Source organism: Antechinus flavipes, chromosome 5 (genome assembly GCF_016432865.1).
Source record: "Antechinus flavipes isolate AdamAnt ecotype Samford, QLD, Australia chromosome 5, AdamAnt_v2, whole genome shotgun sequence".
Taxonomy (NCBI): Eukaryota; Metazoa; Chordata; class Mammalia; order Dasyuromorphia; family Dasyuridae; genus Antechinus; species Antechinus flavipes.
This window is the reverse complement of record NC_067402.1, coordinates 164,066,976-164,082,186: the sequence shown is the minus strand read 5'-3', so window position 1 is coordinate 164,082,186 and position 15,211 is coordinate 164,066,976. Positions and strand designations below refer to the sequence as shown.

At 37.0% G+C, this 15,211-nt stretch overlaps 1 protein-coding gene across 1 annotated transcript in view; it reads left to right on the top strand.

Moving 5' to 3' along the window:
• The first annotated feature begins 1,774 nt into the window (after positions 1-1,774).
• The window catches only part of PROSER2 (proline and serine rich 2), a 68,449-nt gene continuing 55,012 nt past the window's right edge, over positions 1,775-15,211 (top strand). The window contains 1 exon segment of the mRNA XM_051963283.1: positions 1,775-1,967. The gene's annotated coding sequence lies outside the window, so the exon portion shown is untranslated.

Genomic DNA, 15,211 nt, shown 5'->3' with positions numbered 1-15,211 from the left:
AAGAGTTTTTCTCAAAACACTTTTTACCATTAAATCCATGTGGTTTTTTTCTTCATATTGAACTCCTTTAGGAGTTGTTCTTTATTTAAGAATATAGGTTGTACATGCTGCCATACTGTATGTGTTGAATAAACATTAAATAACATTAATCCATTACAATGTCAAATTTCTTGTTAACAACATAATATGGGACACTACTAACGGAAGAAGAAAAAAAATTGTTGAGAAATCTAAGCCCTAAAGCTCAATGACATCATTTCAAATCCCACCTTATACAGGAGGCCTTTGTCACTTCTTGTGCTGTTGCTGCTCTCATTCCAACTCCACTTCTTATTGCCTTCCCTCTGAGATTACCTTTCGTCTATTTTGTACATAGCTAGTATTTTTTTCTTTTTTTGCATCAAAATGGGAGCTCCTTGAGTTCACAAATCTATTTTTGCCTTTTTTTGTATTTCTGACTCTTCAAAAAAGCCTAGCATTCAGTAAGTGCTTGATAAGGGTTTGTTGGCTGACTGATTTATCTTGGCTCTCTAATAGAATAATTTTCTCTGAGAATTGAGTCAAGTGACCAACCTGCCATGCCTCTTTGACAAGTAGTCAACTTGCCTAGTTTATTAGCATATTGGGCAGATTAAAGTATTTTGTAAACATTAATTAAAGATGCAGAGTTAGGGGAAGGCTATGTGTTATTAAATATCAGACAAAGGATAGTAGTTTTCTTCCCTCTAATCAAGCATTTACTTCTTCCCTTGAGAGAGTTGAAAAATTAGTAAGGTTAAGACCAGAGCGCAGTGAATGACTAGACCTCTGGGAAACCAAGTACTTCCCCTTTGCCCATCTGTAAAATATGGATAAGAAAAACCCTATCATCTCACTCATAGACTACAATTCTGGGATAGAAGATTGTTCATAATAACCAGTAAGAACCGATTATTAAAATGATGCTTTTCCATCCCACTAGTCATTCTTTCTTTCTACTCTCTCAACATATGAAAGTCGTTGTCATTCTCGGTCTAGCTGCTCTGAGTCCAAGAATTGCTACAAACTTCTTGAGAAATTATTTTCCTTCTGTCCATAAAATGGAAGAGCTGAAGTCACGAGGAATTTTCGTTTGTCAACCGGTGTAGGGTAAACACAGTAACGCCTTTTACATTTACATTTACATAACGTTTCAATTAAATGATCTCTAGAGTCTCAAAAAGCTTGCTGAAGTAGGTACTCTTTATCACCGATTGATAAACTGAGTCTCAGAGATTTGACTTGCCCGGGGTCATACATTCTACTTACTGCTCCGTGTCAGAGATGAGATTTGAGATACTTTTTTCCTGACTCTATATCCCGCATTCTAACCACTGGGTTTCTCCCCTTCGCTCCTCATTATTCATTCCGCCTTTCCCTTTCCTTTCCTCGAGACCGAGTTGGATACAATTTTTAAAAAAAGACCGTCTCCAGGTCCGTTTCAGTCTGGGATATATGTATGAGTTTCAGTCTAGTGTGCCCAACTCGCTTTGTGTTCTCACGTTCGCAATCCAAATGCGTGCAACTCTTGGGCAGTTTGCCTCCAACTACCCGGTGCCCTCCGAAAGCACTAAACTGCCCGACTTAGGAAACCCGCAAACCTCTAACCCGGACTGGGGAGAGACTTGGCTCGGCGCGCTGAGCTTCGGGAACTGTCCCTTTAAAATCCCTCGCTCCCAGACCGGGCAGGTGGGAGGTGGTGGCTAAGCCGGGCGGCCAGCCCGCCCGTTTCACAGTGTCATGCAATGCGCATGGGTGAGTGCTGGGTTGCTCTGCGGCAGCTGCGGCTCGGGGACAGTCAGCTAGAGAGGAGGGAGAGCTTGGCCAGCGCGGCGCAGGGCAGCGCAGCTCCTCCGAGTGTGCCCCGGGCTCCCGGGCTAGCTCCCCGCCTAGCACCTGCTGCCCCTCTGACAGCGGGGCTTCCCCCCGGGCCCTCGGGCAACAGCTGGGTGAGTGAGGGCAGAGCTGACCTCCTGTTGGGGGGTGGGGGGCTGGCCTGGACTAGGGGGCTGGAGTTGTTGATGGTTAGACTCGTGTGTATTGGGAGGTGGGGAGAGAAGGTTGTGGTTGCCCCATAAAGCTTTTCTATAAGAAACAATTTAGGAGTTGCGTTGGAGGGACATGATCGGACCCAAAGTCTATTCTGCTCTTCCCTCCCTCCCCCCTTTCCACTTTTTCCCTTCATTGCCATTTCTCCTCGCTTTCGGCTGTTTCTTCTCTTCTCTACCTCTTTTCCTCCCTTTTTCTCCCCCAGAAATTCTGAGTGTCATTATCTCTTCCCCTTTTCCCCCTCCCCAATCGGGTAAGTCTGTTTGCTGAACTGTGTGAAGGGGACTGAGGTGGCATTTTCCACTCCAAACAAGGAAACTTGTTTGTCCTTTGGGATTTCTGGGGTTCGTGGCAACTAGTTGGGGACGCAGGAGGTGGGGGAGAAGGGGAGGAGAGCCTGTAACTAGGTGTCTCTTACTAATCACTCCTCATCCCTGAATTAACCAACCTATACTTGACGTAGTTGCTTCTCACCCATTATTTGCCCTCTGCACCTTAGCAATTTGCCTTACGTGCCCACCCTATAAGGGAATTCTTGATATGTCTTCCCTCATTCCTAGTCTTCAGAACCCATCTCGGACCTCTGTTTTACCGTCAACACTTCATGAGGGCATTGTAGATTCCCAGTTTACTTGGAAGGTGGGGCACAAGCGTTTATCACCTGTTAAACTTAGCTCCAGAACTAAATGATCAGTAGTAGCTTTCCTTCTCCTCCCCCCAACTGGTAATTGAATCATACCCAAATGTTTCGGATCTGCTATTGAGCCAGTGTGGGAAGGATTAAAAAGGGGGAAAATATGGCTATTGTGGGATAGCTTAACAAAAGGCAATAAAATAAACTGCAGTTTTTCAGCTCACTGGTTTTTCAAACTTTCCCAGTATTGTTTGAGCCCGAATTTTTGTCTTGTTTTCCCCTCCTCTCCAAGAACCACCCTCAGAAACTTTTAATTGTTTGCCAAGAGTAGTATACAAAAACAGAAAACTAACATGAACAGAAGAAAACTTTTATCGGTGGGTGGGATTCATGTTCTACTATGGGTTCAAGTTGGTTTTAGTGACTGCCTTTCTTTCTTTACCTTATACTCTGAACTGCTCCTACCCATATCTTTAATGTAGCAGGAAAGGGGGTTAGGGTAGCAGTTACACTAATACCAAAACAAAGTGTATATATGGAGAAAAGTTCTCAAAGGGAAAACTTTTCTTAAGAGGGCTGTTTTTTCCCCACTTTTTTTTTTTTTTTTGGCTGAGGCAATTGGGGTTAAGTGACTTGCCCAGGGTCACATAGTTAGGAAGTGTTAGGTGTCTGAGGTCATATTTGAATTCGGGTCCTGCTGACTTCAGGGCTGGTGCTCTATCCACTGTGCCCTTTTTCTCACTTTTTAAAGAATATAGTCACTGTATTTTGTGCTACAAATTCCTCTCCTGGAAATCTGTCTACTTCTTAAATATAACTGTGTTCTCCAAGAGGAAAGGGGTCTTTTTAATTTGTGAAGTCAATGTACAAATACAAACCATTTCCCTTCTTATTGAATCAAAAAGATCTTCACACCCCTTGATGGAATGGAGAGTATCTGTTAACAGCTCCACAGATGGACTTTCTTTAGAGGTTCATTAGTGGATGTATGTTTGTTGCCCCATACACACACTCTATGGCCAAAATGAGTAAAGAGGTAAGAAAAAAGTAGGGAGAAGAAAACAATTTAGAGAAAATTTTGGGTATATATGAAGAGATGGGAGAAGTGTATTAACTTTCTTATTGACAGCAATGTCTGAAATGCTGAATGCAAAAATCACATTGTCAAGGGAGTACTACATGTGTCTGGCCCTCTTCCATGTGAGTGTCTAGACAATCAGTTTGTATGAGTCAAACTCATAGAGCCTTTATCAGGTACTGGAGGCATCTGGCACTGGCTCCTGAGTCCTCACAAGCATCTATACAGTCTGAAGTTGGTACCTGATATTTACTCTAAAGGTAGCTGATCATCTCTAGGAAAGATTAAGATAAACAGAAATAGGCAGCAATAAGGGGAAGAGAAGTCAAGGGAAAGTATTCTTGAGCTGAAGGTGCAAAAGCATAATTACTAGTGAATACTTGAAAGTAGCCCCTATTATGTGGACAATATTGTACTATTCATTTCACAAATATCATTGTAATATCTCATTACCAAGTCTTTCAGTTACTTTAAAGGTGAAACCCTTCCCTTAGGTACCCTTTTATTAGTTCCAAGAGGAATATTGCTATGTTGAGATCTCTGCTAAAGGTTTGAACCAGGCTTTTGAGATCATAAGGGACTAAGTTTCATTTTTTTTTTTTTTAAACACCAATGGAAGTTGTGGTAGTAGCTACTTTAAGTGATTACTGCCTCCTGGAAGTGATGCAGCAAATGTACCCCATCTCAATGGCCTTTCTTCTTGGAGTCTGGGAGCATTTCTTTGGTTGCTACTACAGAAAGTCTTCCATTATCCATAAGTATTAGCTCAGACACTGGGAAGAGCAAGACCAAAGGAAGACAATCTTTGTACTTTACGTATTCTAGCCAAGAGATACAGGTTCAAGGAAAACTGTATGTAACTGTAGTTAATAATGATGCTCTTTTAATTTTCTAGACTTACTGTTTTCATCCTAAAGATACTGTGATTCACTGTTTCAGGAAAGTGTTGGGATTTGTAATCTGTGTGATCAAAGTTGATTCTGAGGAGCCAAAAAAAAAAAAGAACAGTCTTTCATTTAGTCTTTATAAAATATCTCTAGGTTCTATGAAGAATTGATTTTCCATTTGCACTGAATTTATTTGAAGGAGTTTTTAAAAATGCTTTTTGTTTTTTACACTCTAGTCATTATTCAATATATTCCTCTATTCACTATACCTCCTTCCATCCCACATAGAACCTTTCCCTGTAAAAGAGAAAAATTCATCAAAACCGTAATACTCAGTTTGATAACATAGACACCAGCATCCATAACCTCCCACCATGTTACTGAAAAGAGAGAAACTCATCATCATTCTTCTCTGAGGGCAGAAATTATTAGATTTTTGTCTTCTATCACTGTCCCTAAAACACTTATTGAATGAGTGAAAGATTAGTCATTGTATTTAATCTGCATCCAGTTACCAAATAGTAGGATTTTTTTTTATTTTAACAAAATAATTTTGTGCCTTGTTCTCCTAGGAGTGAGTGTGTGTGTGTGTGTGTGTGTGTGTGTGTGTTTTACTCTATTTATATTTTTTGCATTGGATTTATATCAGCAGTTACCAAAACTTTTTCATATATGGATTATATGTGGTTATTACTAAAAAGTGCTTAATTTTTTTATTTACATGTTTTAGTGTTACCTTTCAAATCACAACTTAAAAAATGATTATGAACTAGAAAATCATCAACAGCATAAACATTTACAGATACAAAGAAGTCCAGAAAGAAGAAGGATTGAGTATGAAATTAGACTCAATTACAAAGAACTTGGGTATTGGGGTTTTTTTGTATGTGTTCATTTTAATGTATTAGTATCAATATTTACTAACTTATCTATGTCTCATTCTAAACTTCCTTCTCCTGTGTGTTTTTAAAAGTTTTGCTGACACTTTTTTCTTTTTTGTGTCACTATCACAAACTTCCCTTGTTAAAAAAAAAAAAAAAGTATAGTCAATCAAAAAAAAAATATTTTTCAGTCTTCACCAACAACCAGATCATGATCACTTTTCCACCAAGAGGGGAAAGTATCATCAGCATATTGATCAGTGTATTGATTATTTTTGAATCTTTCAGTGTTTTCATTTACAAGTTTGTTGGTCAGCCCACTTTTTCTGTCACCGACTTTTTTTACCCTCTTTCCTAGGATTCTCCCCACACATAAACAAAACTATTTCCCTCAGTTAAGCTATCACTTTTTAATGTGACTGTATTGTCACTTGCCTCTTCAACATCAAGGAAGGACACATATTTTATGTGTTCAATGTTATGGCATTTTGACTTTTGTTGTCTAAAAGTGTTTTCTGACATAGTTGTTAGTTACTGTCTATATTATTCCTTTGCTTAATGCCTTCTTTACTTTCTATCACTATACAAGTCTTCCCGTGTTCTAAATTCTTCAAATACTACCATGTGTTCAGTCATTTCCTCCCTATTGCCACATATTTAATTTCTACATTTTTCTTATCCCAAATCTTGCTACTCTAAATGTTTTTGTACATTTGTGTCTCTTCTTGTTGTCAGTTGTCACCTTACCATAGAGTCCCAGTAATGGGATCACTGAATGAGAGTCAGCAAGCTTTTATTAAATACCTATTATGTGCTAGGCAGTGAGCTCAATGCTGGGCAAAGAAAGGGGTGGGGGGGAGTCTCTGTTTTCAAGGAGTTAACAGTCTAATGAGGGAGACAACATGCAAATAACTATGAGCAAACAAGATATGGACATGATAAATTGGAGATTATCTCATAGGGAAGGCACTCAGATTAAAGAGGACTGAAAAAGGTTTCCTGCAGAAGGTGGAATTTAGGAGAAAGACTTGCAGGAAGCCAGGAGGCACAGATGAGGAGAGAGAAGATACTAAACCTGGGAGACAGCCACTGAAAATGCCTAAGGTCAGGAGATAGAGTACCTCCTGTGAGGAAGAGCAGGGAAGCCAGTGTCGATGTATCAGAGTCAATGGAAATAAGTAATGTCTGAGAACACTGAAAAATTAGGAAAGTTTATAAAAAATTTTATATTTGATCCTATAGATATAAGGAGTGACTGAAGTTATTGGGTAGGTGAGATGATCAAAGGCAGAGAATGGACTGGAGCACAATGAAACCTGGGTTGGGGAAACCATCAGGCTACTCAATAGTCCAGATATGATCTGCACCAGATGATAGCAGAGTCTGAGAATGAGATATTACAAAGATCAATACACAGGACCAGATCAATGATTGGATATGGGAGAGGGGAAAGAAAGAATGAAGAGGCAAGGATGATATCTAGGTTTTAAGTCTGAGTGACTAAAAGGATGGTGTTGCCTTCTACAACACTAGAGAATTTAGGAAGAAGGGAGGATTTAGAGGGAAAGATGATGAACAATTTAACAACTTTTCTTGCATAATCCAAATTGCTTAATAGAGCAATTGGACTGAATCATAAAACCTCTAACATTACTTCTTCCTAAGTTTTCCAATCTTTGAAAATTTGATGGGTATGATGCCTCAGTTATTTTAATTTGCATTTATCTTTTTATTAGTGGTTTTTTGAAGAATTATTCAAATAGTTGTTGATAGTTCTCATTTCTTCTTTTGAAAACTTAATATCCTTTGACCACTTTATCTTAACATTAGTTCTTAGCCTTCATCCCTTTCAATATCAGATATTTATCAGGGAAAATTAATACAAAAATGTTATGTATATTTTCTTCTGACTTTAACTACAATGATTTTATTTCTGTATAAATCTTTATTTTATAGAATCAATTGGTCTATTTTTTCTCCTATAATTTCTTTTATTCTTGGTCTGGTTGTAATTTCTTGCCCTATCAAAGTTGTGCACTATACCACCTACCACTGTCTTCCAATTTTTGTTATGGTGATAGCTTACTTTTAGATAATGCTTTCCCACATTCTCATTTCCTGTCCACTAAATAGATACAAGTATTATCTCTATTTTATATTATGATATAAGACATCTAAAAGGTGTAGCTTGCCCAAGGTCATCTACATAGAAACTGGTAGAACTTGTATCTGTATGTTCTTTCTATAGCACCCTACTGATCTATCAAATCAAGATTTGGAGAGCTTTAAGAATTTACACTATAGAATGGGGTGGAAATTGGAAACTAAGGGAGAATTTAGCTCTTGTCTCTTCCATAATGAATTGAGGAGAAAGTCTAGAGATCTTCAAGTATTGTAAATATTTTTGATGAGGTATGAGCAAAAGGAAGGCATCTATACAAACATCAGAAGAAAAGTCCTGAGCGTTTATTCAAAAGGATCTCTGGCAACTGGATCCAGAATTTCATTCCCACCTCTTGCTTCCTTTTCTAAGTTCACTGCTTTGTACCTCAATTTTTTGATAACCAAAGCAGGCATAATAGCATTACTTACCAAACACAATAGGTCTTCAACAAATATTAGATGATGGACCTAATTTTCTATAATACAGGCTGACCTCAATGACTTGGATACTTAAAAGGTAATTATAACATGAATAAGTGCTGAATCATAATTATTTTTGTTGTTGTTGCTGTTTGTTTTTACTTTCATTACATTTTTAGTAATAGTTTCATGAAAAAGAATGGGAAAGATCTAATTTTTTTTTTAAGTTTGATGTCCACTTCAGGTAGAAAAAAGTCTGCTTTTTGCTTTTATCATGAAACATGAATTGTACATTTAATTCTTCCATAAAGGTACCGCAAGTTTAGTCACAAGGACAATTTAATCTAATCTTAGAGGTTCGTTTAAAATCCTGCATTATAAACTCCTTGAGGGTAGAGATTGGGATTATGCTTTTCTTTGTATCTCCCAGTTAAGGGGATTAAGGACAGAGTTTGTGATATCTATAGTTAGGCTAGGGCTCAGCATAAAGTAAGTGCTTAATAAATGCTTGTGCATGGACTGTTTTAATGATGCATTCTGGTTTTCTTGAGTTTTAAAAAAAACATATTATATGTTTGTAGTTTTAGGGCTCTTTGTATTTTGTAGATGAGGAAACTGAGGCAAAGAGAAGTTAAGTTGCCTTAAGTAGTACAATTTCAGACCTGAAAGAGCAAATCTAACTCAAGTACTTACTGATCATCTTTATTATATACTAAAATTATTTTTAATACTATATTTTGTTTACTATATATCTTATAACATTAATGTATTGATAATGTGATTGTTAATATGTCATTTTGATGCAATGTGGGAATAAGAGGGAGAGATCCCCTCTGCTTGAAGATGCAGGTCCAAATGCGAAAGAATTAGTGAGCCCCAAAATCAGTGGCAAAAAGAAAGTTTTATTTTTCACTAACAAGCTTTCTCTTAGTGGGTAGGTCTCTTAATGAGGAAGTTTGCAAAGAATGTGTTAACAGAAACCTATTTAATGAGCAAATTTTGGGGGACTAGGGGAAGTTTGAGCTGATTACCAGACCAAGATCTCCCAATTGAATGAAATCAACTTGAACACTTTTTTTCCAGAACCTGGAAAAAAAGACTCCTAAAAGGGGATCTGGCTACCCCAAAAGATCAATGGGGGGTGATTTGCCCAAGATCTCTAATTGAATGAGGCTGCTTAGCTTAGAAAAGGCCTATCTGGAAAGTATGTCCCCTTCCAGAGTCTCTGGAGTCTGAGACCCCGAATCTCCCTTCTTTTACAGAACAAAGGGGACACAGTTTCAGAGTTCATCTCTGTCAATTTTATTTACTCTATTCATACTATATATATTTTTTTAAAGTAAGTTGTATGTAAGAGAGACTCATGGTTAATCTTTTTTTTCTATTCTATTTGTATATGGACATGTTAATTTGGGGAGGTGATAAAGTTTTGTTTGTTTTGTTTTTTTGCTGAGGCAATTGGGGTTAATTGACTTGCCAAGGGTCACACAGCCAGGAAGTGTTGTGTCTGAAGCCAGATTTGAACTCAGGTCTTCCTGACTTCAGGGCTAGTGCTCTATCCACTGTGCTACCAAGCTGCCCCTTAACTTGAAAATTTCAACATAGTAAAAGGGTTATTGTCCGTTTAACATTTTAAAAAAAATTATCTCTATGCAAGAAGTTACTCAAGAAATTTGTCCTTCTAGGATAGCACTTTATATTTCTCTTATACTTTCAGATTCTACCTTTAATCGTGTTATCTGCCTGTTCTATCTCATCTATTCTCTACTTTATAGGGAGAGAGGTTTTGCTTTATGTTTTTTTTGTTTTGTTTTGTTTTGTTTTTTTTGTCTCCTAGAACTCATTTCATTAAAGATGTCTTAGGAGATAGTGATCTTCTTGCTCTTCTTGGAACAAATTACTCCATTTTCCCATTACTGAGTATTTTCACTGGCTGATTCCTCAAGCCTCAAGAGAGAAGTCTCTCTTTCCTCATTCTCCCTCCTTACTTCCCTAACTTCCTTCAAGTTCCAGCTAAAAATTTTAGCTTCTACAAGATGTCCTTTTGGTTCTTCCTTCTATTCATATCTTCTTTCTGTTAACTATTTACAATTTATCTTGTCCATATCTTGTCTGTCCATGGTTGTTTGCATGTTGTCTCCCCCATTACATGAGCTCTTTGAAAGCAGGGACTGTCTTTTGACTTTCTTTGTATCTCTCACCCTTAGCACTGTGCCCATCACATAGTAGGTGTCTAATGTGCTTGTTGAATTGTAAATAAGTCCAGAGAAATTCTTAAGCAATGGCAATTGTTGAATTCTGCTTGGACATAGATTTCTGTGTTGGCCAAAGGCTGAGACATACAGCTTATGTACTAATGCCATTAACTTTATTAAATTCTGTAAATGTCATTGCTAAGTGAGTTATGATCTGCCTAGTTGTGGTTTTTATTGTCTCAGAGAAAAGGATTATAAAATCAAGATGGAAAATAGCTTTTTGAAGAGTCCCTTGTGTTTCTCCCAAGTAAATTTTAGTAAATGGCAAAATGAATAAGACTGAAAAGTGAATAAAATCTAAATTGCTGTGAAGAAAACACAACACAACAAAACAAAATGGTATGATTATTCCCCATCAGAATAGCTACTTTTATCTCTCTCTTGTTGATATTACTGTGGTATGAGAACAGTGTTCTTATTTTTATACTTTTTTTAAGACCAAAAAAGTCCCAAAATTTATACTGACAGATTTACCTCCCCATAAATAAGCTGCTTTGATGTTAGTCCATGAATTGTGTTAAATGTGTTAAATTGATAAACAATTCAAATATGTTAAAATGTGTGAAATGATAAGTTTGTTAAATGTGTTAAAATGATAAACAATACAAACTTGAGATGGAGACTTTACAAAGTTTTCATGAAATTGAACTCAAGAGTTCAGCACGGTTTCTATTGGTGCCCTTCACTTTGCTTTCTATTAGGTCGTGCTTTCTTACTCTTAGAGGCTAATCTGAAATCCAATCTACCAATTTGGGGGATGAGGTTTAAACTTTTTAACAATAATGTGTCTACCTCATTCTCTAAGCTGACAGTATGATCTTATAAAAAGACTTCTCCCCTATGGGTCTGTTAATAACCCAGACTACTTAGTTAAAGTCTTTGTACTGATCTGTTTGCATTAGGCAAATCAATTACTTTTATGTGGTATGGTCCAAAGTAAATTACTGGCCCCACATTAACAGCTGGAGCTTTTCACAAAAGAGGGCCAGTCTAAAAGCAAACTCGTTTCTCTACATTGTTTAGAGATCTCTTTTCAGTAAACCTCTTTTTCCTCCTAAATGAAAGCTTGGTATTGTTCAGAGCCAATACATTTGCCAGTCTTTTAAAAAAAATGTTTGTTCAATACTCTCAACGAGGTTCTTACACTTCAAAGAACATTAGTTTTTGCTGAAGATATTCCAAGGGGAAAATGTAAAGTCTTATGAATTTATATTGGTTCTACCAAGATTAAAAACAAACAAAAAACAACTCAGCAAAATTTTAACTTATTTGATCCCTACAGTTGAAAGAGTCCTGACGTACTTAAATATTTCTGAAGGTATTCTTTTCTTTTCAAAGTTTTACTCTTCTTGAATATAAAAAATCCAACATAAGGAATAAAAATCCGAGAGTAGTAGTATTCTCATTTTACATAAAAATTTTTCATTTGCTTCCATGTCAACTTTTAGCTTACTCTTTTGCCATTTTGATTATTTATAATGACTTTTGTATGTAAATGTATATGACAGATATAAAATACATATGTCTACCGAGATATGGATACATGTATATGTGCATAAACATTTAATTCAATAAATGTTTATTGCTATATATGAAGAAGTGTACTAAGTTATTGAGGGTCAGTGCTATCATCATTAACTAGCACTGAGCCTGGCACACAATAAATATTTGTTGATAGTGAATATTATTGATACAAAGATAATTATTCATATTTATTATATGTATTTTTCAACTTAGCATCTGTCAAATTTGGCACAGTTTTATATATATATATATATGAATGTGTGTAATACACAGGTATAGATACATATGTGCATATATTCACAGAAACCATGAAGTTGGTTTACTTTATATACACACACACATTTATATAGGTATTTTTCCCCATCCCTTCCGTTGTTCCTTCTAGTTTAGTAAAGACAGGTTTACCACTAGTAGGTTTCCCATAGACATTGAATGCTTTGGCCATAGAAACCCATGAAACTGATAAATCAAAAAAATAGAGTTAATCTGGTATGGCCCTCTTTCTTTCCTGCAGTGACAGTTGTGGACTGGTGGTAAAAGGGGGCAAAGAGTGATAAGAATCACGGTTTTTAGACTATCCTTAAATTTTAACTGTTGGTACCCTAAATGGAAGATCTTTGGGACAGTAGATAGAGGGCTGGGTCTAGTCAGGAAAACTCATGTTTCTGAGTCCAAATCTGGTCTGAGACATTTACTAGCTGTGTGATTCTGAGCAAGTCACTTAACCTGTTTGCTTTAGTTGCTTATTTGTAAAATGAAGGAAATGGCTCAATACTCCAATACTTTTGCCAAGAAAAACCCAAATAAGGTCATGAACAGTCAGACATGACTGAAATGGCTAAAAACAATGAAAAATATGCCCGGCATTATGCTAAGCATTGAGAATACAAAAAGAGAAAACAGACAGTCTGAGCAGGTTACAGTTTCAACAGAAATGTGCAAACAAGCTATCTACATGATAAATAAAAAAGAAGCAACAGAGGACGAGTACTAGAAGTAAGTAGGGTTGTGGAACAAGACTTCCTGTAAAGAACAGAATTTTAGTTGGGGCTTAAAAGAAGCTAAGAAAACCAAAAGGGATAGTTGAAGAGGGAAAACCTTCCAGGCTTGGGAGATATCCAGGGAAATTATCAGGAGCTGAGAGAGGGAATATGTTCTTGCAGCAGCCAAGACCAGTGTCACTAGATTGAAGAATATATGATGAGAAACACAATATAAGATGACCTGGGGTGGGGGACATTTATAAAGAGCTTTGAATGCCAAATAGAATATTGTTTTATCCTGGGAGCAGTAGGGAATCATTAGCTCATTAAGTGGGCTAAGAGTATTCAGACTGCATTTAGGAAACTCACATTAATGGCTGCATGATAGAGTGGAATGGGGAGAAAAGTCAGATAAGCTCACCACTAGGCTAGCAATGAGATAATGGGGGCTTGTACCAAAGTGATATAAGAGATTTTTCAAAGGTGAGATCAACAGGCCTTGGCAACAGATTAGATATGGAGAGTGAGAAATAGTGAGAAATTTGAGGCTGACCCCTACATTGCTAGCCTGACGAGCTTCAAGGATGGAGTCACCTTCTTCAGCCACCAGGAAGGTAGGAAATGCTGAAGGTCTGGGGGAAAGATAATTGAATTATCTCTGTCCTCTCCTTTCCCTGTCCTTTCCTTTCCCGTATTTGAATTGAGTTTTCAGGAGGAGTTAGAGATTTCAGAGTTGAGAAGAGAGACTATTCTATGCATCCAGGATAGATTAAGCAAAGGAATAGAACTGGGAGATTGTCACATTCCAAAATGATAAGTAAGCTGATTTGGGTGGAATGTAGAGTTTATGAAAGAGAATATGAAACAATCTGGAGATACAGGTTGGAACAATGTTATGAAAGACACTTTTTTAATAAAAAAAAATTTTAAAACTTTATCTTTTGTTTTCTTAGTTTCTTTCTTTCTTTTTCTTTTCTTTTCTTTTCTTTTCTTTTTTTTTTTTTTTTTTTGCTGAGGCAATTAGAGTTAAGTGACTTGCCCAGATTACACTATTAAGTGTCTGAGGCTAGATTTGAACTCAGGTCCTCCTGACTTTAGGGTCACTGTTCTATCCATTGAACTGTATAGCTGCCCCCCATTTCTTTTACCAACTGATTAACAGAAGGACATCCAAAAAACATTATAGAGGAGCATGGCTGAAGATGGGGAACACTATCAATTCACAAAACAAACGTGTTCTATTTTGTCTATCTGTTCTCCTTCCTAGTTTCATCTATAAATGTTCTTGGAATGATCTCATTTGCTTGGGTTGAGTACTATGTATTACTCTTCCCTACTTTTTGTTTTGTGAATTCATATTGAATATACTCCTCAGTCCTGCCCTTCTATAATGTTTTCCAAATAACCTTAGGCTCATCCAACATTAGATTGACCTGCTGTGTCTGGAAGTATGATGCAGTTTTTGTTGGCTGAGATGAGCTCTGGGCTTCTGGGGCCTTTTACTGGGGGCATCTTTCCTTTGAGTTGAACTGTTCTTGGCTTGTTTAAATAGATCAGGGTAAATTTGCCATTTTGAAGCAGTATCTCCTCACCTCTTACCTTTTAATTTGATAGTGATTTTGACCTTTGCTTTGAGCTAGTCTGCAAACAGGGAATTCTTGCTGAAACAATTCCCACTTGCTACCTTATGTTTGCTAATATGGATAATTTCTACTTTTGTGATCAGTGTCTGCCAGGGCTGGCATCTAATGATTCTTTTTAAATGTTTTGAAACTTAAAAAAAAAATCTGTCCCTTCCCAAAGATGATAGAATTTAAGCTCCTTAAGAGGAGGGACTATTTCATTTTTGTCATCACATCCCCAGCTCACAGAACAGTACCTGATGGACAGCAGGCAATTAATAAATGTTTGTTGACTGATTCATTGATACACTCCCTGTAATAGTAGAAAAAGCACCAACTCTGACTTCAGAAGATGTGGATTCATGTCTTGATGTTTATTACCTATGACTCCTCAAGGAAATTCACCTTCGTGGGGCCCCAGATTCTATATTTATACAATGAGGATTTTGGCTAGAACTGAGGTTCCTTTCAGCTCTGGATCTATGAAATAAATAGAATCAAGCCAAACAAAGTCACACACTGGCCACCCAGCTCTTCTTAAAGAAAGTGTTTATGACACAGGTTAGAGACTTCTCAGTAATCAATATCCCTTTTCTCTAATTGTTTAAAACTATATTTTCTACCATTTTCAATTTCATTTTTAAATGCCATTTCCACTTCCTCATATTCCTCAGATACTGAGGTGTCAGAGTTCAAA